The sequence below is a fragment of the Pan paniscus genome, chromosome 21 (assembly GCF_029289425.2).
Source record: "Pan paniscus chromosome 21, NHGRI_mPanPan1-v2.0_pri, whole genome shotgun sequence".
Taxonomy (NCBI): domain Eukaryota; kingdom Metazoa; phylum Chordata; class Mammalia; order Primates; family Hominidae; genus Pan; species Pan paniscus.
The window spans coordinates 59,419,310-59,443,154 of record NC_073270.2 but is presented as its reverse complement, the minus strand read 5'-3'; the positions used below and the strand labels follow the sequence as shown (position 1 = coordinate 59,443,154).

The 23,845-nt window shown below is 44.7% G+C and overlaps 1 non-coding gene across 1 annotated transcript; it reads left to right on the top strand.

Annotated features, from left to right (window-relative positions):
- Positions 1-16,648: 16,648 nt before the first annotated feature.
- On the top strand, positions 16,649-16,710 carry LOC117977292 (U7 small nuclear RNA). The gene has a single exon (XR_004668370.1). It is a non-coding gene; the product is annotated as a U7 small nuclear RNA (small nuclear RNA).
- Positions 16,711-23,845: the final 7,135 nt, after the last annotated feature.

The following is a 23,845-nucleotide window of genomic DNA, read 5'->3' as shown; positions in this document are numbered from 1 at the left end:
TCCCAGCAACTTTGGGAGGCTGAGGAGGGAAGATTGCTTGAGCCCAGACATTCGAGACGAGCTGCTTCCGAGCACAGAGCCCTAAGCAACTGCTGCCCAAGACATACACCCATGAAGCTGGCCCTGTGTCTAGCAATTCCGTAACTTAGGGTTGAGAATACTGAGGACCATACATTTACTCACTTAGCGTAGACATTAAACGAACAACACTTCACTAAGTCTCCTGAACAAGTCACCCAATCCTGTGAACCTATGGGTGATAAAATATGGGGATTATGCTGTAAAACCAAGTGCCCTTATCTTGGAAGTCTAGGGAATCCATAAATAAACTTGGAGAATATTAATGAAACCCCTGTAATTGTGCACCTCATCTGTTTGTGTGTCTTTTCCTGGGGAAATGCTCCATGAAGAATCCGTGAATCCAAATACAGGGGGTTGGAAGTGCTCTACCAGCCTTTACATTCCTAAAATCGACCGAGGGCGGGGACTCACGCCTGTAATTCCAGCACTTGGGGAGGCTGAGGCGGGATGATCACTTGAGCTCAGGAATTTGAGACCAGCCTGGATACCATAGTGAGACCCCGTCTCTACCAAAAATACAAAAAATTAGCCAGGTGTGGTGGCACGTGCCTATAGTCCCAGCTACTCAGGAGGCTGAGGTGGGAGATGTCTTGAGCCTGGGAAGCAGGGGTTGCAATGAGCCGAGACTGTGCCTGCACTCTAGCCTGGGTGATCCAGCAAGGCCCTGCCTCCAAACAAAAAAAAAAATCGTATTTATTTATTTATTTATTTATTTTTGAGTCAGGGTCTCTCTCTGTCACCCAGGCTGGAGTGCAGTGGTGTGATCTTGGCTCACTGCAACCTCCACCTCTTCTGCCTCAGCCTCCCAAGTAGCTGGGATTACAGGTGCCCACCACCACACCCGGCTAATTTTTGTATTTTTAGTAGACACAGGGCTTCACCATGTTGGCCAGGCTGGTCTCGAACTCCTGACCTCAGGTGATCCACCCACCTTGGCCTCTCAAAGTGCTGGGATTACAGGCGTGAGCCACCATGCCTGGCCCAAGAAAAACCTTATGTGAATTCCAAAGATCTTCTGTAGGCCAGGGTTGAAAATCAATCAATCAATCAATCAGTTAATCCCTAAGATCAGCCGGGCATGGTGGCTCATGCCTGTAATCCCAGCACTTTGGGAGGCCAAGGCAGGCAGATCACGAGGTCAGGAGATCGAGACCATCCTGGCCAACACAGTAAAACCCCGTCTCTACTAAAAATACAAAAAATTAGCTGGGCGTGGTCGTGGGCGACTGTAGTCCCAGCTACTCGGGAGGCTGAGGCAGGAGAATGGCCTGAACCCAGGAGACGGAGCTTGCAGTGAGCCGAGATCATGCAACTGCACACCAGCCTGGGCAACAGAGCAAGACTCCGTCTCAAAAAAAAAAAAAATCCCTAAGATCTTTGTGTTCCCCATTGTTTAGCATAGGTGTCGCATCTAGTGGACAATCAGTAATGCCAGTTAGCAAAGGTAGGTAGGAATGAATGCCAAGTGGGTAGGGAACAAATGGCATTAAGTCCCTCCTTAGTACTATGGTAAGAAAACAGAAGAAAGAAAAATCGAGTTAAGCATCAAGGCTGCTAACATTCAAATCCCAGCTCCACTGTCACTGCCATGGGAATTTACATGGCCACTTCATGTTGTTAAGCCTCTGTTTTCTCATCTGTGAAATGGGAATAATAAATAATGCCTCCTTCACTAGGCTGCTCTGGGGATTAAATAAGCTAATCACTGAGAAGCGTGCTAGGTATACTGTGAGTCTCAACTTCCGTTAGATCTCTCTTTTTTTTTTTTTTTAATTTTTTGAGACGGAGTCTTGCTCTGTCATCCAGGCTGGAATGCAGTGGCTCCATCTTGACTCACTACAACTTCCACCTCCCAGTTTCAAGGGATTCTCATGCCTCAGCCTCCCAAGTAGCTGGAATTACAGGTGTGCACCACCAGGCCCTGCTAATTTTCATTGTTTTTTGTTTGTTTTTTTCCTGCTTTTTTTTTTTTTTTTTTTTTGAGATAGAGTCTTGCTCTGTCACCCAGGCTGCAGTGCAGTGGCACAATCTCGGCTTACTGCAACCTCTACCTCCCAGGTTCAAGCGATTCTCCTGCCTCAGTCTCCTAAATAGTTGGGATTACAGGTGCACGCCACCATGCCCAGCTAATTTTTGTATTTTTAGTAGAGACGGGGTTTCACCATGTTAGTCAGACTGGTCTCAAACTCCTAACCACGTGATCTGCCCACCTCAGCCTCCCAAAGTGCTGGGATTACAACCATAAGCCACCACACCCAGACTAATTTTTGTGTTTTTAGTAGAGACGGGGTTTTACCATGTTGCCCAGGCTGGTGTCGAACTCCCGAGCTCAATCAATTTGCCCACCCCAGCCTCCTAAAGTGCTGGGATTACAGGCATGAGCCACTGTGCCTGGCCACATGTATTTCTTGTGTTTAATTTTGTACAACTTCAAGCCAATCTGTAAAAGAACAGTAAAGAAAACTTTGCAGCTCTTAAATTATATGGTATGGCCTTTATCATACAAGTATATAAAGAAGCAAACAACAGTATATATATTTTTGGGGACAGAACCTTACTCTGTCACCCAGGCTGAAGTAGCTGGGACGACAGGTACATGCCACCATGTTCAGCTAATTTTTTTTAGTTTTTATAGAGATGGGGTCTCACTATATTGCCCAGCCTGCAATAGTTTTTTTATAAAAGTAACTCTTTTCGGCTGGGCACAATGGCTCATGCCTATAATCCCAGCACATTGGGAGGCTGAGGCAGGCAAATTGCTTGAGGTTAGGAGTTCAAGACCAGCCTGGCCAACATGCCAAAGCCCGGTCTCTACTAAAAATACAAAAATTAGCCAGGCGTGGTGGTGTGCACCGGTGGTCCCAGCTATTCAGGAGGCTGAAGCAAGAGAATCACTTGAACCTGGGAAGCAGAGGCTGCAGTGAGCCAAGATTGCATCACTGCACTCCAGACTGGGCAATAGAGCGAGACTCTGTCTCAGAAAAAGAAAAAAATTAGCCAGGCATGTCACACACCTGTGGTCCCAACTACTTGTGAGGCTGAGCCCAGGAGGTCGCAGCTGCAGTTAAGCCATGATTGTGCCACTGCACACAAAACAAAACAAAAAGAAGCCAAAAAGGAATAACTAAAATAAGATTTTCTGGTATTTCTACAAATTTGGTGTGTTTTCATTATCTTTTTTTTATTTTTATTTTTTTGTAGAGACAGGGCCTCACTATGTTGCCCAGGCTGGCCTTGAACTCCTGGTCTCTAACAATCTTCCTGCCTTGGCCTCCCAAAGCACTGGGATTATAGGCATGAGATACTATGCCCAGTCTCATTCTTGTTATCTAAGACCTAGCTTTAGCCAGGTGTAGCTAAACGTTCTATGTACATTATCGCCTGTTATCTTTGCAACAACCAAATGGAATGAATTCTTTTTTGTTGTTGTTTTTGAGACAGAGTTTCGCTCTTGTTGCCCGGGCTGCAGTGCAATGGCGCAATATCCACTCACCGCAACCTCCGCATCCCAGGTTCAAATGATTCTCCTGCCTCAGCCTTCAGAGTAGCTAAGATTACAGGCATGTGCCACCACGCCCGGCTAATTTTGTACTTTTAGTAGAGACGGGGTTTTTCCATGTTGGTTAGGCTGGTCTCAAACTCCCGACCTCAGTTGATCCACCCGCCTCGGCCTCCCAAAATGCTGGGATAACAGCTGTGAGCCATCACACCCGGCCGGAATGAATTCTTATTAAACCCATTTTATAGCTGAGGGAACAGGGGTGCAAAGCAAAAGCTTGATGAATTTGTCCAGGGTCTTAAAGAGTGAGCAGATCAGCCCAACAACTGTAGTTGGGCTACTCAAAGCAGTAACTTTGAGTCATGCACAATTCCTGGAAATGGGGGCAAAGCAAAAGTCCACTCCCAATTATTTATGTTTTCCCAATTATTATTATTATTATTATTATTTTAGACAGAATCTGGCTCTGTCACCCAGGCTGGAGTGCAGTGGCACGATCTCGGCTCACTGCAACCTCCCCCTCACGGGCTCAAATGATTCTCTTGTCTCACCCTCCTGAGTAGCTGGGATTACAGGGGCCTGCCACCAAGCCGGGCTAATTTTTGTATTTGTAGTAGAGATGGGGTTTCACCGTGTTGGTCAGGCTGGTCTCTAACTCCTGACCTCAGGTGATCTGCCCACCGTGGCCTCCCAAAGTGCTGGGATTACAGGTGTGAGCCACCACACCGGCTCCCAATTCTTTTTTTCTGCAAAATCTATTGTCCGTATTACTGTTTTCGACACAACACCAACCTTGGCATTGGCATTGTGATTCTCATCTAGTCTCTTCTCTTTCCTTCCTCAAGAGGTGATATATTTGTGTCCCCACCTCCTATAGTCATCTAGCCCCTGAGCAATGGGTGATTTATGGAGAGAAATTCCACACTCATTCCCTAAACAATCCTCGCCTCACATTCAGTATTCCATCGCTTTCAAGCCAGGACAGCACTATTTATTTCTTTTTTATCATCCGTAATCTGTTTTTCAGTGTCTGCATTATCATCTGCTAAATATAGTCTAATGGGCTATTTGTTTCAGTTCTCGGTGCCAAGACCTAGATGTGTCCCTTTGCCCCCACCTCAGGAATTTCCCAAATAAATCATAAATCATAAAATAGAGAACAATTGAAGTTAAGAGCCAGGCCAGTGCCTGACTCCTGTAATCCTAGCACTTTGGGAGGTCAAAGTGAGCGGATCACTTGAGGTCAGGTGTTCGAGACCAGCCTGGCCAAGATGGTGAAACCCTGTCTCTACTAAAAATACAAAAATTAGCCAGGCGTGGTGGCGGGCGCCTATAATCCCAGCTACTTGGGAGGCTGAGGCAGGAGAATCCCTTTAACCTGGGAGGCGGAGGTTACAGTGAGCTGAGATCATGCCTCTGCACTCCAGCCTGGGTGACAGAGCAAGACTGTCTCAAGAAAAAACAAGTTAAGAACCAATCCCAAGGATCCAGAAAGAAGAAGCCTAGGTAAACATTTGCTTATATGTCCCCTGTATTCTCTTCCCACCCTAATCCCATCATTTCTTCTGATAGGAAACATGCAGTGATTAATAAAAGCGCCTCCTTGAGCACTGATTTATTTTTGTCTCTGAAGGAATTAGAGGTCAGATAGTCTCTTGATTATCTCGCCCTGGCCTGAGGCTGCTCATTCATTCAGTCCTTCCCTCAAAGGATCTCTCTTTCACCTCTTCAAAAGCCAACCCCTTCCTTTCATTTTGGAAACCTTCAGTCAAAAAGGGCTACAAGTCTGTGGCCGGGGAAGGACTCCCTGCTCCTTCTGAGGGGCATGGAAGCAGCCAGCAGCCTGTTCTGAAATCAGAACTCTATCTACATGAGACTCCAAGTCAGCTTAGAGACCACTAACATTCCCGTACCCAGGCTGTGAGGATAGAAGCATGCCTGGTGTGTAAGAATTTCAAGGTAAACAGGTCTTTGAAAACCAGTCTTAAATTGGCCCTCAGGGAGTGGTTAGAGTGACTGTACATTTTTGAGCTCAGCATCAGATTTTTTTCTTCTTCAAATGAACATTTAAATTGCCCCCTCTGCCATTGTATTGTAAGCACTATAATTAGCATGATTTAAACAATGCAGCCACAACGAAACCAGATTATTTATCTGGACTTAATCTAGAAAGAACAAAGAAACCCATTGAATTTGCCCTGAAATCCAATTTGATACATAAACATGAATAGGGAAAAGTCAACATTCTGGGTAACTTTAACACAATTATATGATTTTTAAAGTACAGTACTCTAGAAAAAGACAAATGTCTTTTTAAAAAAATGACATACATAAACTCACACTTGCCACTATTCTCACTTAGGGGCCTTTCTCATTCAGGAGAAAGCCATTCCAGCTGCTACATGAAAGATACTTACTGAAAACTGCTTTGTGTATCACAGCTGTTTGTGTATTACGACACCCTCCCAGATGCAGTGACCTCTAAACTGGCTTATTTAATCAAGATATAAATAAAAATAAAAAAAATATAGCCCAGAATTCAAAATGCCAAACTTCCAAGAGCCGATCATGTTAGAAGCAAAATCAGTAATGTTTCTACCTCTTCAGGCTATTTGCAACAAGACCCCAAAAAAGCTAGTCTGTTGAAAACACGGACTTCTCCTCCCACCCCTTTGTCATTTTGTTTTGGTAGGGCCAACTGTGTGTCTCTTTTTCTTAATGTTACAGTTGTTAAAATAAAAATCCATTTGACACAATCCAATTTTAGGTTTGTTTATTATTATTTTTAAAATATCCAATATGTTCAAGCTTTCTCTGCAACCTTTGCTTTCTGTTTAATGCTATTAATTATATTCTTGTTCTTGCTGCTATAAGCTGCCCCTATCGGCAGAGATTCAAGAGAGACTTGAAAGAGTGAGCATATTTATCAAAAGAGAAAAAAATAAAGAAAATAAAGACAGCACGAGAGCATATTGGATACATAAACTGTTCTTCCTGAAAAGATAAATGATTTGGTAATGAATAGATCCTTTAGGCCATAAAAAATCCATTTATTTTCTTTTGAATTTGAATAGAAGAGATTTGCATTTTTTTCCTGCGCAGTTACACTTAAATTAAAATGCAGAGCATGAGGCTAGCATACAATCAAACTAAATAATAACTGGGGCATACTGTATTATTCATAAAAACAAAATTAATAGTTTGGGGAAGGAAATCATTGTGGTAAGAAAATGTACATTGACACCAAACACCTACTGTCAGAAGGAAAAATAAAGCGATGCAGACTACTTACGAACTGGTAATTGAAGTTTGGCATTTTATTTGGGGATGGGGAGCAAGGGTCAAGGCGTTTATCTTGTATGGAATCTACAAAGTCGAAAATGTCTGCTTTTCTGATAGCAAAGTGCTAAGAACATTTCTCTGTATTTTGATGTCTAATTATACAGAGAAAGAGAGTTAACAGTATTTTTTTTTCTCAAAGCAGAGTAGAATCAAGATATTTTTTCCTCCAAAAAAACATACTACAAGTGCATGTCTTTCTGTAGCTGGTCTGACAGGCACGATTGGCCCAGAACAGGAAGGTTGAGCAACAGCCCTCCTAATCTTTATGCTTCTTCCTTTCTCTCAACCTTCCCTTCCCCCACCCCGCACACACAGGAGAAAGTATTCCGATGTCTTTGATTGCCACCAACCTACAGTGGAGTCGGCTGAGAGATGGGTCTCTCTAGAGAGTTGTTCCTGCTACTCTCTCTGGTGACGACAAAGAACAAAGCCCAGGCCATCACAGAAGGTTCAGGAGCAGTGAGGTCTTGAAAGTTTGGGAGAGAGAGAGCAAGAACATTTTTTTGAATTGAGGCAATAATCTAAGATCTTCAATGTACACACACCAAACTTAAAAAGAGAAACAGGCTGTGGCAAAGTCAAAATGCCTTCCCGGGGCCAGGCACGTGGCAAAAGAGAGGCCGGCCACCAGGTGGGGGCCGCGGCAATCAAAGGGGGAGGGGGCAGGTGTCCCTTGCCCACAGCCCTTCTATGGCTTTGCGGCCTGGAGTTTGGACCTGGTGTGGCCAGAGCTCACATTTTGTTAAGGAAAGCCAGAAATCCCAATTTTTATGTAGAAGCTTTAGAAATGTTGGCGACTATTTCAAAATGTTTGAATACCATCTGAGCCAAAGAAAACATGACTGTAGCAAAGCCAACACTTGTCCACCAGTTTCCTATCTCTCCTTAGGAAGAACATAAAAGTCCAGAAAAGGATTATTTAAAACACACTGGACTTACACCATCGGTTACCTACTAATAGCTTCTGAACAACTGGCTGATTAGATAAACTGACTGATAAGACAGACGCTTTACTTTTTAACTTTGTAATATGCCATTTATTCATTCAACTTTTTCTTTTCTTTTTTTTTTTTTTTTGAAACAGAGTCTCCCTCTGTCTCCCAGGCTGGAGTGCAGTGGAGTTCAGTGCCAGGATCTTAATTCACTGTAACCTCTGCCTCCTAGATTCAAGCAATTATCGTGCTTAAGCCTCCTGAGGTAGCTGGGATTACAGGCGTGCGCCACTGCACCCGCCTACTTTTTGTAATTTTAATAGAGACGGGTTTTCGCCATGTTGGACAGGCTAGTCTTGAACTCCTGGTCTCATGTGATCCATCCACCTCAGCCTCCCAAAGCGGCAGGATTACAGGTGTGAACCACCACACCCAGCCTCAACTTTTTTTTTTAATTGAATGTCTACTATGTACTGGGACCTGGGCATTGCATAGAATGCTCTTTTCCAGGGGGAAATACACCATCAGAAACCCATTATTTGGGGCATACATAGTTAATAATTCCAAGAATTTGAAAGGGAGAAATTTGAAAGGCAGTATTACCTCTTATATTATTAATAGTGGGTTGCTTATTATATACTAAGTAATTAAATCTTTGATTTAATAGATTTACATCTATTTAAAGGGACTCATAAGAATTTCCCAAGAGCTATTTGTATTACAATGTTCAACTCAAATTTTGCCTTCATGCTGCTTGAAACATTGGCTAATTCCCTGAAAGGGATATTCACATTTATCTTTTGGCATTGGAAAATTGACCAGCTCACTGTATTGTAGGCATTTTTCTTTTCTCTAAAGTGATCCATTTCACAATACAACTAAGCATTTTTCCTTGACTACATTAAAGTGGAGATCTCAAGATAGTGAAGTGATCTCATAAATGGTTAAAAATTGCAGATATGGGCCGGGCACTGTGGCTTACGCCTGTAATCCCAGCACTTTGGGAGGCCAAGATGTGCGGATCACCTGAGGTCAGGAGTTCAAGGCCAGCCTGGCCAACATGGCGAAACCTCCGTCTCCACTAAAAATACAAAAATTAGCCAGGTGTGGTGGCGTGTGACTGTAATCTCAGGTACTCTGGAGGCTGAGGCAAGAGAATAGCATGAACCCGGGAGGCGGAGGTTGCAGTGAGCCAAGATCACGCCACTGCACTCCAGCGTGGGCTACAGAGTGAGACTCCATCTCAAAAAAAAAAAAAAAACCAGAAAGTAAAAGTACAGGTATCAGGCCGGGCACAGTGGCTCACACCTATAATCCCAGCACTTTGGGAGGCCGAAGAGAGCAGATCACTCAAGCCCAGGAGTTCTAGACAAGACTGGGTAAAATGAGGAAATGCATCTCTACAAAAAATACAAAAATTAGCTGAGCGTGGTGGTGTGCACCTGTAGTCCCAGCTACTTGGGAGGCTGAAGTGGGAGGATTGCTTGAGCCTGGGAGGCAGATGTTGCAGTGAGCATGATGGTATCACTGCACTCTAGCCTGAGTGACAGAGTAAGACCCTGTCTCAAAAAAAATAAAAGTTTCCACCGGGCACGGTGGCTCACGCCTGTAATCTCAGCACTTTGGGAGGCAGAGGCGGGTGGATGACAAGGTCAGGAGCTCGAGACCAGCCTGGCCAATATGGTGGAACCCCGTCTCTATTAAAAATACAAAAAAATTAGCCGGGCGTGGTGGCGGGTGCCTGTAATCACAGCTACTCAGGAGGCTGAGGCAGGAGAATCACTTGAACCTGGGAGGCAGAGGTTGCAGTGAGCCGAGATTGCGCCACTGCACTCCAGCCTGGGTGACAAAGCGAGACTCTATCTCAAAATAAATAAATAAATAAAATTTTAAAATAAAAATAAAAGTTTCTTGCACATTCAGAATAAGGGTAATTTGGTATAACCTTTCCAAAAGGCAGTTAGGCAATTTAAAACAAAAAATAACACAGGTTCGCTTTGATGCAGATATATTACCTTTAGGGATTTACCTTAAGGAGAGGCCGAGTGCAATGACTCACACCTGTAATCGCAGCATTTTGGGAAGCTGAGGCAGGCTGGTCAACCTGAGGTCAGGAGTTCAAGACCAGCCTGGCCAACCGGGTGAAACCCCGTCTTTACTAAAAATACAAAAATTAGCCAGGCATGGTGACACATGCCTGTAATCCCAGCTACCTGGGAGGCTGAGGCACAAGAATCACTTGTGCCTGAGAGGCGGAGGTTACATCAAGCAGAAATCAAGCAGAGACAGCGCCACTGCACTCCCGCCTGGACCACAAAGTGAGAAAAGACATAAAAAAAAAAAAAGGAGAGCATCTCTCAAAAGGTTTTCTTGTTTTGTTTTGTTTTGTTTTTGAGATGGAATCTCGCTCTGTTGCTCAGGCTGGAGTGCAGTGACACTATCGCGGCTCACTGCAAGCTCCGCCTCCCGGGTTCACGCCATTCTCCTGCCTCAGCCTCCTGAGTAGCTGGGACTATAGGCACCCGCCACCATGCCTGGCTAATTTTTTGTATTTTTAGTAAAGACGGGGTTTCACCGTGTTAGCCAGGACAGTCTTGATCTCCTGACCTCGTGATCCGCTGGCCTTGGCCTCCCAAAGTGCTGGGATTACAGGCGTGAGCCACTGCGCCCGGCCACATCTCTCAAATGTTAAAGTCTGGACACACTAGGGTGTTTGCACGAGGCTCAATTAAGAATAATTATAAATTGCAAAGAAACTAAATGTCCCTCAAAAGCTGTCAAAGGGGACTGGGCGCAGTGGTTCACACCTGTAATCCCAACATTTTGGGAGGCCTAGGCGGGCGGATCATCTGAGGTCAGGAGTTCAAGACCAGCCTGACCAACATGGAGAAACCCCGCATCTACCAAGAATACAAAAATTGGCTGGGGGTGGTGGTGAATGCCTGTAATCCCAGCTGCTCAGGAGGCGGAGGCAGGAGAACCTCTCGAATCCGGGAGGCGGAGGTTGCAGTGAGCCAAAATCATGCCACTGCACTCCAGCCTGGGTGACAGAGTAAGACTCGGTCTCAAAAAATATACATAAAACATAAAAAAGCCTGGGTGCGGGGGCTCACGCCTGTAATCCCAACACTTTGGGAGGCCAAGGTGGGCCGGATCACCTGAGGTCAGGAGTTTGAGGTCAGCCTGGCCAACATGGCGAAACCCTGTCTCTACTAAAAATACAAAAATTAGCTGGGCGCAGTGGCAGTTGCCTGTAATCCCAGCTACTCTCACTTGAACCCAGGAGGCTGAGGTTGCAACAAGCCAAAATTGTGCCACTGCACTCCAGCTTGGGCAAAAAGGTGAGACGCCGTCTCAAAAAACAAAAAACAAACAAACAAAAAAGCTGTCAAAGGGTTGCATAAACTATGGCTCATCCATTAACAAAGATAATGTTAATTTATGTTTATTATTGCAGAAAAAAGTCTATGACCGGCCAGGCTCAGTGGCTCACGCCTGTAATCCCAGCATTTTGGGAGGCCGAGGTGGGCGGATCACGAAGTCAGGAGTTTGTAACCAGACTGGCCAATATGGTGAAACCCCATCTCTACTGAATATACAAAAATTAGCTGGGCGTAGTGGCAGGCGCCTGTAGTCCCAGCTCCTCAGGAAGCTGAGGCAGAAGAATCGCTTGAACCCGGGAGGCAGAGGTTGCAGTGAGCTGGGATTGCACCACTGCACTCCAGCCTGGGCGACAGAGCGAGACTCCGTCTCAAAAAAAAAAAAGTCTATGACATATTGCACAGAATTTGTAGAGTTTAATTGTATTCATGTAAAATTACTGTGTAAGAGAAGCCTAAAACGATGTTCACCAAGAATTAAGGATGCTCTTTTCTATGTGGTAGACTCTCAGATGACTTCAAGTCTCTTTGTACTTTTCTTTAAAGCTGAACACAAGTGGTTTAGACAATAGCAAAATCTCTTTTCAGAAGAGTTGGGAACATACGAAGCAGAGAAGCAACTTGGCCTCGAGTGGTGGCTCATGCCTGTAATCCCAACACTTTGAAAGGGACTGAGGTGGGAGGATTACTTAAGGCCAGGGATTTGAGATCAGCCTGGTCAATGTAGCAAGACCCCCACCTCTATTTATACATTTTAATAATAAAGCATAAATAAATAATACAGAGAGAAAACTTGAGTGCAGAGTGGGCATGAGAAAAAACCAAGAAAGTGTAAATAGAAAAACTGAATAAATAACTTTCTCAATTAAATAATATTTCCGGGCATGGTGGCTCTCACCTGTAATCCCAGCACTTTGGGAGGCTGAGGCTGGCGGATCACCTGAGATCGAGATTTCGAGACCAGCCTGACCAACATGGTGGTACTAAACATGTCCCTACTAAAAATACAAAAATCAGCTGGGCATGGCAGCGCATGCCTGTAATCCCAGCTACTCAGGAGGCTGAGGCAAGAGAATTGCTTGAACTCCAGAGGCAGAGGTTGCAGTGAGCCGCGATCAAGCCATTGCACTCCAGCCTGGGCAACAGTGTGAGATTCTGTCTCAAAAAAAAACAGAAAAAGAAAAATGAATGAGCTGGTCACTTGCCTGCCTTGCCTCTTGGATTCTAACCAACACCTCATATGAAGTTACGTTCTGATTCCGATGAGTGTACCATGCTTGCTTGGGTTTCTTGTAGACACAGCAATCTGTTAAGAGTTTTCCAGACTATATTCCACAATGTTAAAAAGTCGTAGAATACACTACAACAAAAATTTCTGTGGTTAAATCAGCATAGGACACGCTGGGTTAGAGAAAATCAAACTGTTTTCTTTCCTACAGAACTTCTTAGTGCATTTTACATATGAACACGTGTTGTAGATTTTCAAGGGGAGATTATATTTCCTGAATTTATTGACCATGGAACTAGTCACTCCTCAAAGAACAACTGAGTTCTTCAAGAGGATAAAATGTGAGTCATCCTTGTTTTTTTTTTTTTTTAATTAAAAAAAAGACCTATATTGGCCGGGCGCGGTGGCTCACGCCTGTAATCCCAGCACTTTGGGAGGCTGAGTCGGGCGGATCACAAGGTCAGGAGATCGAGACCATCCTAGCTAACACGGTGAAACCCCGTCTCTACTAAAAATACAAAAAAATTAGCCAGGTGTGGTGGTCGGCGCCTGTAGTAGTCCCAGCTACTCAGGAGGCTGAGGCAGGAGAATGGCATGAACCCTGGAGGCGGAGGTTGCAGTGAGCCGAGATCGCACCACTGCACTCCAGCTTGTGACTCCGTCTCAAAAAAAAAAAAAAAAGACCTATATTTTATTATCCTATTTTAAAAATATTCTACTATTTCCTAACAATCCACAGCTATTTTTTCCATTACTTTATTCTACCGTCTCCTAAACCAGTGGTTTGCAAAGATGTTTGTGTAAGGGACAATTCATAAAAGATGAGGCCGGGTGTAGTGGCTCATGCCTGTAATCCCAGCACTTTGGGAGGTCAAAGCAGGCGGATCACCTGAGGTCAGGAGTTGGAGACCAGCTTGGCCAACATGGTGAAACCCTGTCTCTACTAAAAATACAAAAATTAGCCAAGCGTAGTGGTGGGCGCCTGTAATTCCAGCTACTCGGGAGGCTGAGGCAGGAGAATTGCTTGAACCCAGTAGACAAATGTTGCAGTGAGCCAACATGGTGCCACTGTACTCCAGCCTGGGTGACAGAGTGAGACTCCAACTCAAAAAAAAAAGAAAGAAAGAAAGAAAATGTTTTTAAAGGTGTATATAGTCATGCAAAGACCTTTATTGCATTGGGTGGGGTATATTTTTATGACTTAATTTACCTACCTTGATGGATTCTACGGTGATGATTAGGAATGAGAAAATGTCTGACATGTAATAAGCACTGTCTTAGTTCAGGCTCATATAACAAATTACCATAGATTACGTGGCTTAAATAACATGTAGTTCCCAGTTCTGACAGCTGGAATTCCCAAGATCAGGGCACCAGTATGGTTGGGCCCTGGTGATGGCCGTCTTACCAGTTGTACACAGCTGACTTCTCCCTGTAGTCTTACATGGTGGAAAGAGGATTAGCTAACTCTGTGGCCTCTTCTTCTAAGGGGACACTAATCCCTTTCATGAGAGATCATCCCTCATAACCTATTACCTTCCAAAAGCCCCACCTCCAAACACCACCATATTGGGGACTAGATTTTAACATATGAATTTTGAGGAGACACATTCAGAGTCCATAACAAGCACTCAGTAAATTTTTTTTGTCTGTTTTTTTTTTTAGACGGAGTTCACTGTTGTTGCCCAGGCTGGAGTGCAATGGCACGATCTTGGCTCACCACAACCTCCGCCTCCTGGGTTCAAGCGCTTCTCCTGCCTCAGCCTCCCAAGTAGCTGAGATTACAGGCATGTGACACCATGCCCGGCTAATTTTGTGTTTTTAGTAGAGACAGGGTTTCTCCATATTGGTCAGGCTGGTCTCAAACTCCCGACCTCAGGTAATCCGCCCGCCTCAGCCTCCCAAAGTGCTGGGATTACAGGCGTGAGCCACCACGCCCGACTGCACTCAGTAAATATTATCCAAACATAAGGTTTTCTTTTCTTTTTTCTTTTTCTTTCTTTTTTTTCTTGTTTTTTTGAGATAGAGTCTCACTCTGTCGCCCAGGCTGGAGTACAGTGGCATGATCTCAACTCACTACAACCTCCGTCTCCCGGGTTCAAGCAATTCTCCTGCCTCAGCCTCCTGAGTAGCTGGGATGACAGGCGCCCGCCACCATGCCCAGCTAATTTTTGTATTTTTAGTAGAGATGGGGTTTCACCATATTGGCCAGGCTGCTCTCGAACTCCTGACCTTATGATCTGTGCACCTCGGCCTCCCAAAGTGCTGGGATTACAGGCATGAGCCACCACATCTGGCGAAACATAACTATTCTTATAGTTATAATAATTCCATGAAATAGGTCCTACTACCTCCCTCTTTTTTGTAGTTGTTGATTTTTAATTTTTAAGAGATGAGGTCTCACCACGTTGTCCAGGCTGGACTTGAACTCCCAGGCTCAAGTAATCCTCCCATCTAAACCTCTTGAGTAGCTGGGATGACAGGCACACACTACCACGCCCAGCTAGCTCCTTTATTTATTTATTTATTTATAGACAGGGTCTTGCTCTGTCGCCCAGGCGAGAGCAGAGTGGCATAATAATGGCTCACTGCAGCCCCGACCTCCCAGGCTTAAGCAGTCCTCCCACCTCACCCTCCCAAGTAGCTGGGACCACAGTCGTGTGCCATCACACCTGGCTAATGTTTTTATTTTTGTGGAGATGGCGTCTCCTTATGTTGCCCAGGCTGATCCTGAACTCCTGGGCTGAAGCAATCCTCCCATCTTGGCTTCCTAAAATGCTGGAATTACAAGCATGAGCCACAATGCCTGGCTTACCTTTCTTATTTTACAAATGAAAAAATGAAAGCAGGGCGGGGCGCGGTAGCTCACACCTATATCCCAGTACTTTGGGAGGCCGAGGTGGGCAGATCACCTGAGGTCAGGAGTTCAAGATCAGCCTGATCAACATGGAGAAACCCGTCTCTACTAAAAATACAAAATTAGTCGGGCGTGGTGGCACATGCCTATAATCCCAGCTACTCAGGAGGCTGAGGCAGGAGAATCGCTTGAACCCGGGAGGCAGAGGTTGCGGTGAGCTGAGATTGTGCCATTGCACTCCAGCCTGGGCGAGAGTGAGACTGTCTCAAAAAAAAAAGAAAAAAGAAAAAGAAAGCCGTGCGTATTGGCACGAACCTGTGATCCCAGATACTTGAGAGGCTGAGGTGGGAGGATCACTTGAAACCCAGAGGCAGAGGTTGCAGCGAGCTCAGCTGGCACCACTGCACTCCAGCCTGGGCAACAGAGCAAGACCCTGTCTCAAAAGAAAACAAAACAACAAAAGCAAGCCAAAAAGAAAAAGAAAGTTGCACAAAGTCACACAAGAGTGAACAGTAGGACAGGGATTAAAACCCAAATCCTCTGACCCAAGAGCTCAAACTCTAAGCCAGAAAAACATTTTTTTTTTTTTTTTGGGTTTTAAGGAGCGAAAAGTTTAACAACCAAGAAAGAAGAAAGAAAGAAGAGAACAGCTCCCCCACACAGAGACAAGGGAGGGGGTCTTGGAACAAAGAGAAACCCCCAGAAAAGCTTTTAATGAAGGTAGCTCTGAGCCAGGCAGAAAGGAAAAGGTTATTAGGCAGCTATTATTATGGCTATGTTGTGTTAAACGCTCTCGGTAAGGGAGTGGTTCTCAGCACTAGACTGGACTTCAGTCTTCAGATGAAGGACTCCTGAGCACAAGTTTATAACAACCTGCAATAGGGAAATAAACCCTATAAATGTGGGCGGGGCTTTCTCTAACATAAAGTTTATCCATTCACTTAGAACATCCCACAGCAAAGGCCGGGCACGGTGGCACATGCCTGTAATCTCAGCACTTTGGGAAGCCGAGGCAGGCGGATCACCTGAGGTCAGGAGTTTGAGACCAGCATGGCCAACATGGTGAAATCCCGTCTCTACTAAATACACAAAAATTAGCCGAGCATGGTGGCACACGCCTGTAATCCCAGCTACTTGGGAGGCTGAGGCAGGAGAATCGCTTGAACCTGAGAGGCAGAGGTTGCGGTAAGCCGAGATCGCACCACTGCACTCTAGCCTGGGCGACAGAGGGAGACTCCATCTCAACAGAAAAAAAAAAAAAAGAACATCCCACAGCAGAAGTTCGTTCATTTATTCATTCATTTATTTTATTGTTCAACAACTACATCTTAGTGTTACAACTCTTTTAGAATTTGTCTAGCAGGCTTTCTGGTTTTTGCCGGAAAGCCCCCTTAAGAAAACTAAAAAAAAAAACAAAAACAAACAAACAAAAAAACTAAAAAAAAAAAAACCCTACATCTTTCTTTCTTTTTTTTTGAGACAGGGTCTCACTCTGTCCCCCAGGCTGGAGTGCAGTGGCATGATCTCAGCTCACTGCAAACTCTGCCTTCTGGGTTTAGGCGATCCTCCTGCCTCAGCCTCTCGAGTAGCTGGGATTACAGGCACACACCACCACGCCCAGCTAATTTTTGTATTTTTAGCAGAGGTGGGTTTTCACCATGTTGGCCAGGCTGGTCTCGAACTCTTGACCTCAAGTGATCTGTCCACCCAAGCCTCCCAAAATGCTGGGATTAGAGGCGTGAGCCATCACTGCACGTGGCCAAAAAACGACATCTTAAGCACCTATTAGAAGCCAGGCACTGTATTCAGTTTTGTGCCCAATGTTGTGAATACAATATTCAGCCCACAAAGGCAAGGATCCCACAATCCTTACTCAAACACAGTGATCATCATCAAAGTAATGTGAATTTTAAAAGGTTGGAAATTGGGAGGCCAAGGCAGGTGGATCAACCTGAGATCAGGAGTTTGAGACCAGCCTGACCAACATAGTGAAACCCCGTCTCTACTAAAAATACAAAAATTAGCCAGGCATGGTGGCACATTCCTGTAATCCCAGCTACTTGGGAGGCTGAGGCAGGAGAATCGCTTGAACCCGGGAGGCAGAGGTTGTAGTGAGCCGAGATTGTACCATTGCGTTGCACTCCAGCCTTGGCGATAAGAGTGAACTCCATCTCAAAAAATAAAATTAAATTAAATAAATAAAAATAAATAAAAGTTGGAATTTGAGATTGGGTAAGGCTTTTGATTTTCAATCATAAACTTATTATTTTGTTTTCTTTTGTTGTTGTTGTTGCTGTTCTGCCTGGACAATCCCTACTGCAGAAGAAAGTAATTTTTTTTTTTTTTGAGACGGAGTTTCATATTGTCGCAGGGGCTGGTGTGCAGTGGCACAGTCTCGGCTCACTGCAACCTCTGCATCCCGGGTTCAAGCGATTCTCCTGCCTCAGCCTCCCGAGTAGCTGGGATTACACGTGCCGGCCACCACACCTCAGCTTCCCGAATAGCTGGGACTGCAGGCGCTCACCACTATGCCCGGCTAATTTTTTGTATTTTTAGTAGAGACGGGGTTTCACTGTGTTGGCCAGGCTGGTCTTGAACTCCTGACCTGGTGATCTGCCCGCCTCAGCCTCCCAAAGTGCTGGGATTACAGGTGTGAGCCACCACACCCAGCCATAGAAGAAAATAATTTTAATGTATCCTTTTTTATTGGGTCTGAAAATAGATTTACATTGTTCAGCTACAGAAAAAAGCCAGTGCTTTCTGGGCATAATAATTGCTAATGTATGTGTAATACACTAAAGTTTAAAGTGTGCTTGTGCGAACAGTGTTCAAGTAGTTCTCTAACGTCTTACAGGAAAATAAGATGTGAAAACCAAGGTTCAGGAAGGCTAATGGATTTGCATGAGATCACTTGGGCAGCAATCCTGACCCAGCTATTGGTATAATGGTTATTGTTATTATTATTGCCATATGCCATTCCCTTAATACCTCAAGTTAGCTGAGACACCTCTCTTCCCTACAGACTTCAAGAGTCTGCTGGGTGCGGTGGCTCACGCCTGTAATCCCAGCACTTTGGGAAGGCCGAGGCGGGTGGATCACCTGAGGTCGGGAGTTGGAGACCAGCCTGACCAACATGGAGAAACCCCATCTCTACTAAAAATACAAAAATTAATTGGGCGTGGTGGCACATGCCTGTAATCCCAGCTACTCAGGAGGCTGAGGCAGGAGAATTGCTTGAACCCAGGAAGTGGAGGTTGAGGTAAGCCAAGATCGCACCATTGGACTCCAGCCTGGGGAATAAGAGTGAAACTCCATCTCCAAAAAAAAAAAAAAAAAAAAAGAGTCTAATCTACATTCCCAAGACTGTAGGGTATGTGTGCACAAGTGTGTATACATAAAAATTCTTTATAATCTCTATTGCTAAATTTGAAATGTGAGTAAAGTACAACTATCAGGAGCATCCAATTCCAGGTACTTCTGGTCACATTAGAAATCTTCAAAAAATATATATGGAAGGCATGGTGGCTCACACTTGCTGTAATCCCAGCACTTTGGGAGGTCAAGGCGGGATCACTTGAGGCCAGTAGTTGAGACCATCCTGGGCAACCCAGTGAGACTCTCATCTCTACAAATAAAAAAGTAGCGGATGTGGTAGTTGCATGCCTGTGGTCCCAACTACTTAGAAGGCTAAGGCAGGAGGATTTTCCTGAGCCTGGGAGGTTGAGGCTACCGTGAGCCACGATGGCACCACTGCACTCCAGCTCAGGCAACACAGCAAGACCCTGTATCACCCAGGCAGAAGATGGGTGACCACATAGAACAGAGACAACCTGTCCCAGCTAAGGACCCCTTGAGTATCTGTATCTGTGACAATCAGTGGATGCGGGAGCAAGGCAATCCTAGACTTGCTGACCACAGATACATGAGAGAGCCCAGTAGAGATCAGCCCATCTGGCTAAATCTAGAATATGCTAGGTGCAGTGGCTCATGCCCGTAATTGCAGCATTTTGGGAGGCCAAGATGGGAGGATTACTTGAGCTCAGGAGTTCAAGACCAGCCTGAACAACATAGTGAGACTCCATCTCTACAAAGATAAAAAAGATTAGCTTGGCATGGTGGCACATGCCTGTGGTCCCAGCTACTTGGGAGACCAAGGTGGGGGGCTTAGGCCCAGGAGGGCAAAGATGCAGTGAGCCATGATCGTACCACTCCACTCTGGCCTGGGCAACAGAGTGAGACCCTGTCTCAAAAAAAAAGGAAGAAGAATATGGCCTATAAAAAATGGTTGTTGCTTTAAGCTATTAAATTTTCGGGTGATTTGTTACACAGCAAAAGCTAACCAATACAGCCAGACATGGTGGCTCATGCCTGTGATCCAGCAGTTTGGGATGCTGAGGTGGGAGGATCATTTGAGCCCAGGAGTTAAGACCAGCCTGGGCAACATAGCAAGACCCTGTCTCTACAAAAAAATTAAAAAGCCAGGCCTGATGAAGCATGCCTGTATTCCTAGCTAATTTGGAGGATGAGGCAGGAGAATCCCTAATCCCAAGAGTTGGAGGCTACAGTGAGCTATGATCCGCCCAATGCACTCCAGGCTGAGGGACAGAGCAAGATCCTGTTGCTTTAAAAAAAAAAAAAAAAGAAAAAGAAAAAAAAGAGCCGGGCACGTTAGCTCATGCCTGTAATCCCAGCACTTTGGGAGGCTGAGGCAGGCAGATCACGAGGTCAAGAGACGGAGACTATCCTGGCCAACATGGTGAAACCCCGTCTCTACTAAAAATACAAAAATTAGCCAGGCGTGGTGGTGGCATGGTGGTGAGCGCCTGTAGTCCCAGCTACTCAGGAGACTGAGGCAGGAGAATCGTTTGAACTAGGGAGGCGGAGGTTGCAGTGAGCCGAGATTCTGCCACTGCACTCCAGCCCTGGTAACAGAGTGAGACTCTGTCTCAAAAAAAAAAAAAAGAAAAAAAAGTTTGAAAAATTGAAAAAAGCTAACCAATGCACTGAGTAAATAAATTAGGCTGGCCAGACTGCATTGGCCTGAGAAAAAAGAAATCTTTTTTCTTTTTTTTACCAGAGCCTACACCTGCTATCAGAGGCCCTTGGCTGTAAACAAGGGGAAAACACTATCTAATTGCTTTGATTTTTTTGTTTTTGACTCCCAGAATTCCTTCAATGCTCATTTCTCTGAAATATACATATATATTTCCTTGTTGCTTCTTCTATTACCAAAAGCCTGGTGTATTTCACACACGTTGTTAATTACAGAGGCCATATGTAATTAACAAGCAAAACTGTGGTTGGAAACTTAATTGCGCATACAAGTGGCCGCCTAAATGTTCAAATTAAATGGTTAGCCATTCAACCACTACATTGTAAATGCAGGGGAAATTTCTCCCAGAACTTTTCAAGATTTGAAGTGGTACCTAAAGTTCAATCTATAAAACAGTAGCTGAGACAGACACGATTCATTCATCAACACCCACTGTATGCCAGGCATTCTGCCAGGTGTGTAAGCTACAGCAGAGAGCAGGACTTCACTGGGTTTCAGGCACTAAGGAGCTTATATCCTACACACCAAGTGCTTTGACTTTTTAAATTTCCTTGGCTGGGGTCAAGTCAAGAAAGTTCTATTAAGCATCCACCCTTTGAAGCGTGTTAGGAGAAATGGAGAGAAAAAGACATACTTTAAAATTTTTGTTTCAGCAATTCTTCAGGATACTTTGATACAAAAATCAATGCTTTTTTTTTTTTTTTTTTTTTTTTTGAGACGGAGTCTAGTTCTGTTGCCAGGCTGGAGTACAGTGGTGGGATCCCAGCTCACTGCAACCTCCGCCTCCTGGGTTCAAGCGATTCTCCTGCCTCAGCCTCCCGAGTAGCTGGGACTACAGGCGCGCGCATCACCACACCGAGCTAATTTTTGTATTTTTAGTAGAGACTGGGTTTCACCATGTTGGCCAGGATGGTCTCAAGCTCTTGACCTAGTGATCCTCCTGCCTTGGCCTCCCAAAGTGCTAGGATTACAGGCATGAGCCACCACACCCGGCCCAATGCATTTTCTTGATTGTTTCCATGGAACTGCCTGATTATTTGAATGAATAAAGAATATATTGTTTGGAGGCGGGGGGCAGTGGCTCACACCTGTAATCCCAGTACTTTGGGAGGCCAAGGCAGGCAAATCACTTGAGGTCAGTAGTTCCAGACCAGCCTGGCCAACATGGCCAGACAGGTTTTGTAGAAACCCCGTCTCTACAAAAATAGAAAATTGAACTGAGTGTGGTGGTGCACACCTGTAATCCCAGCTACTTGGGAGGCTGAGACAGGAGAATCACTTGAACCTGGGAGCAGGAGGTTGCAGTGAGCCAAGATCGTGCCACTGCACTCCGCCTGGGCAACAGAGCAAGACTCTGTCTCAAAAACAAAACAAAACAAAAAAAAGGATATATTGATAATACTGTTTGGGGCACTGGAGAGGCATCAACTATTATATACATGATGTACTCTCTGGATGCCTAAGTCCTTACTCACAGCCAAGGCAACTGGAGAATTGTAGCAACCACACAACTGAGGTTTCTGGATTGGCAAATCACTTAAGATTGTCTCTTTTTTGAGATAGAGTCTCGCTCCGTCACCCAGGCTGGAGTGCGGTGGCACGATCTTGGCTCACGGCAACTACTGCCTCCTGGGTTCAAGCGATTCTCCTGCCTCAGCCTCCCGAGTAGCAGGGATTACAGGCGCACACCACCATGCCCAGATAATTTTTTGTATTTTTAGTAGAGACAGGGTTTCACTATGATGGCCAAGCTGGTTTTAAACTCCTGACCTCAAGTGATCCACCCACCTGAGCCTCCCAAAGTGCTGGGATTACAGGCCTGACCCACCTCACCCGGCCTCAAGATTGTCTTTTACTTGAATTATTTGGATGACTGTTCTTAATTTACCTCTTCATCATGCCCGGAAATGGGAAAGAGGAAATGTGTAGATTGCTTCAAATAACTTCTGAGCTATTGCTATGTCTCAGGCATTGTTCTAAATGTTTACCACAAAATCCTGCCCTGATGGAGCAGACATTTTAGGCTGAAGAGACAGGTACTGGTTGGGTGCAGTGGCTCACACCTGTAAGTCCAGTACTTTGGGAGGCCAAGGTGGGAGGACTGCTTAAACCCAGGAGTTCGAGGCCAGCTTGGGCAACACAGTGAAACCACTGTCTCTACAAAAAATTTAAAAATAAAAAAAAAATTTTTTTTTAAAAAAAGAGACAGATAAGAAAAACACATATTGAGTGAGATAATAAGTGCTGTCTAGAGGCATCCATATATTCCACCTATGATGTTTTACAGATGTTATTTACCTGGTGACTCCCAAATACTCCCAATATAATCTTAATTATCTTTTTTTAATAGCACAAGGAGCTGAGCGCGGTGGCTCATGCCTGTAATCCCAGCACACTGGGAGGCTGAGGCAGGAGGATCACCTGAGATCGGGAGTTTGAGACCAGCCTGACCAACATGGAGAAAAACCCTGTCTCTACTAAAAATACAAAATTAGCTGGGCACAGTGGTGCGTGCCTGTAATCCCAGCTACTCGGGAGGCTGAGGCAGGAGAATTGCTTGAACCCAGGAGGTGGAGGTTGTGGTGAGCAGAGATCGTGCCATTGCACTCCAGCCTGGGCAACAAGAGCGAAACTCCATCCCCCCAAAAAAAAGAAAAAGAAAAGAAAAAAGAGAAATAGCACAGGGAATACTGACCACATTTCTGCCTTTGTTCAGTTGAGATTGACAAATATTTGTTGAGCTCCGACAAGCAGGGAGAGGGACAAGGTGAACCAGCCCTTTCCTGCCCCTAAATAGCAGCATAGCCACCAAATAAACACATCATTTCAATATACTCTGGTAGCCCCTGGATAGAGGGAACTAAAAGTTGCTACAAAAACATGAATGCTATCTAGAAACTCCTGCATTTTCTCTTGAAGCATGTGAAGGAGTTCATCTGAAAAAGATGCCAAAAAGCCAAGAATCCAGCATCTATGTGATCTTAGGAGGGAGCAGGGATAGGTAGGGAGGAACCACCAGCTCTTGGATATTCCCAGATGCTAAAAGGTAAAGTGAATTCTTCCATAAGGATGTGTCTATCTAGCTGAGTCTGCAAAGCCTCCCCACAGTAAATCTGAAGTTGAGAATGCCAAAGTATTTGCTTTCATCTAACTCTTTGACAGACGAATAGAACACAAAAATAAAAACATCTCTCTTCTACCCTCATTGTAATCTTTTTCCTCTTTTCAAAATCTTTTAAACAAAATGCCTCTTTACTGTGGAATCTGTTCTATTGATTTGTTTTCATAAAAGATCTCTCTCCTAAAGAAAGGAAAAGCCATCTTTGATCTGACTTGACAAAAAGATCTAATCAAACAATAAAATCTATGAAGAAAAAAAAAAGAAAAAGAAGCAAGTTCCTTTGAGCCACATCAAATATATGAAAGAGAAAATACTTCATTTAAATGCTAAAAACTAACACAAAACAGCTTGA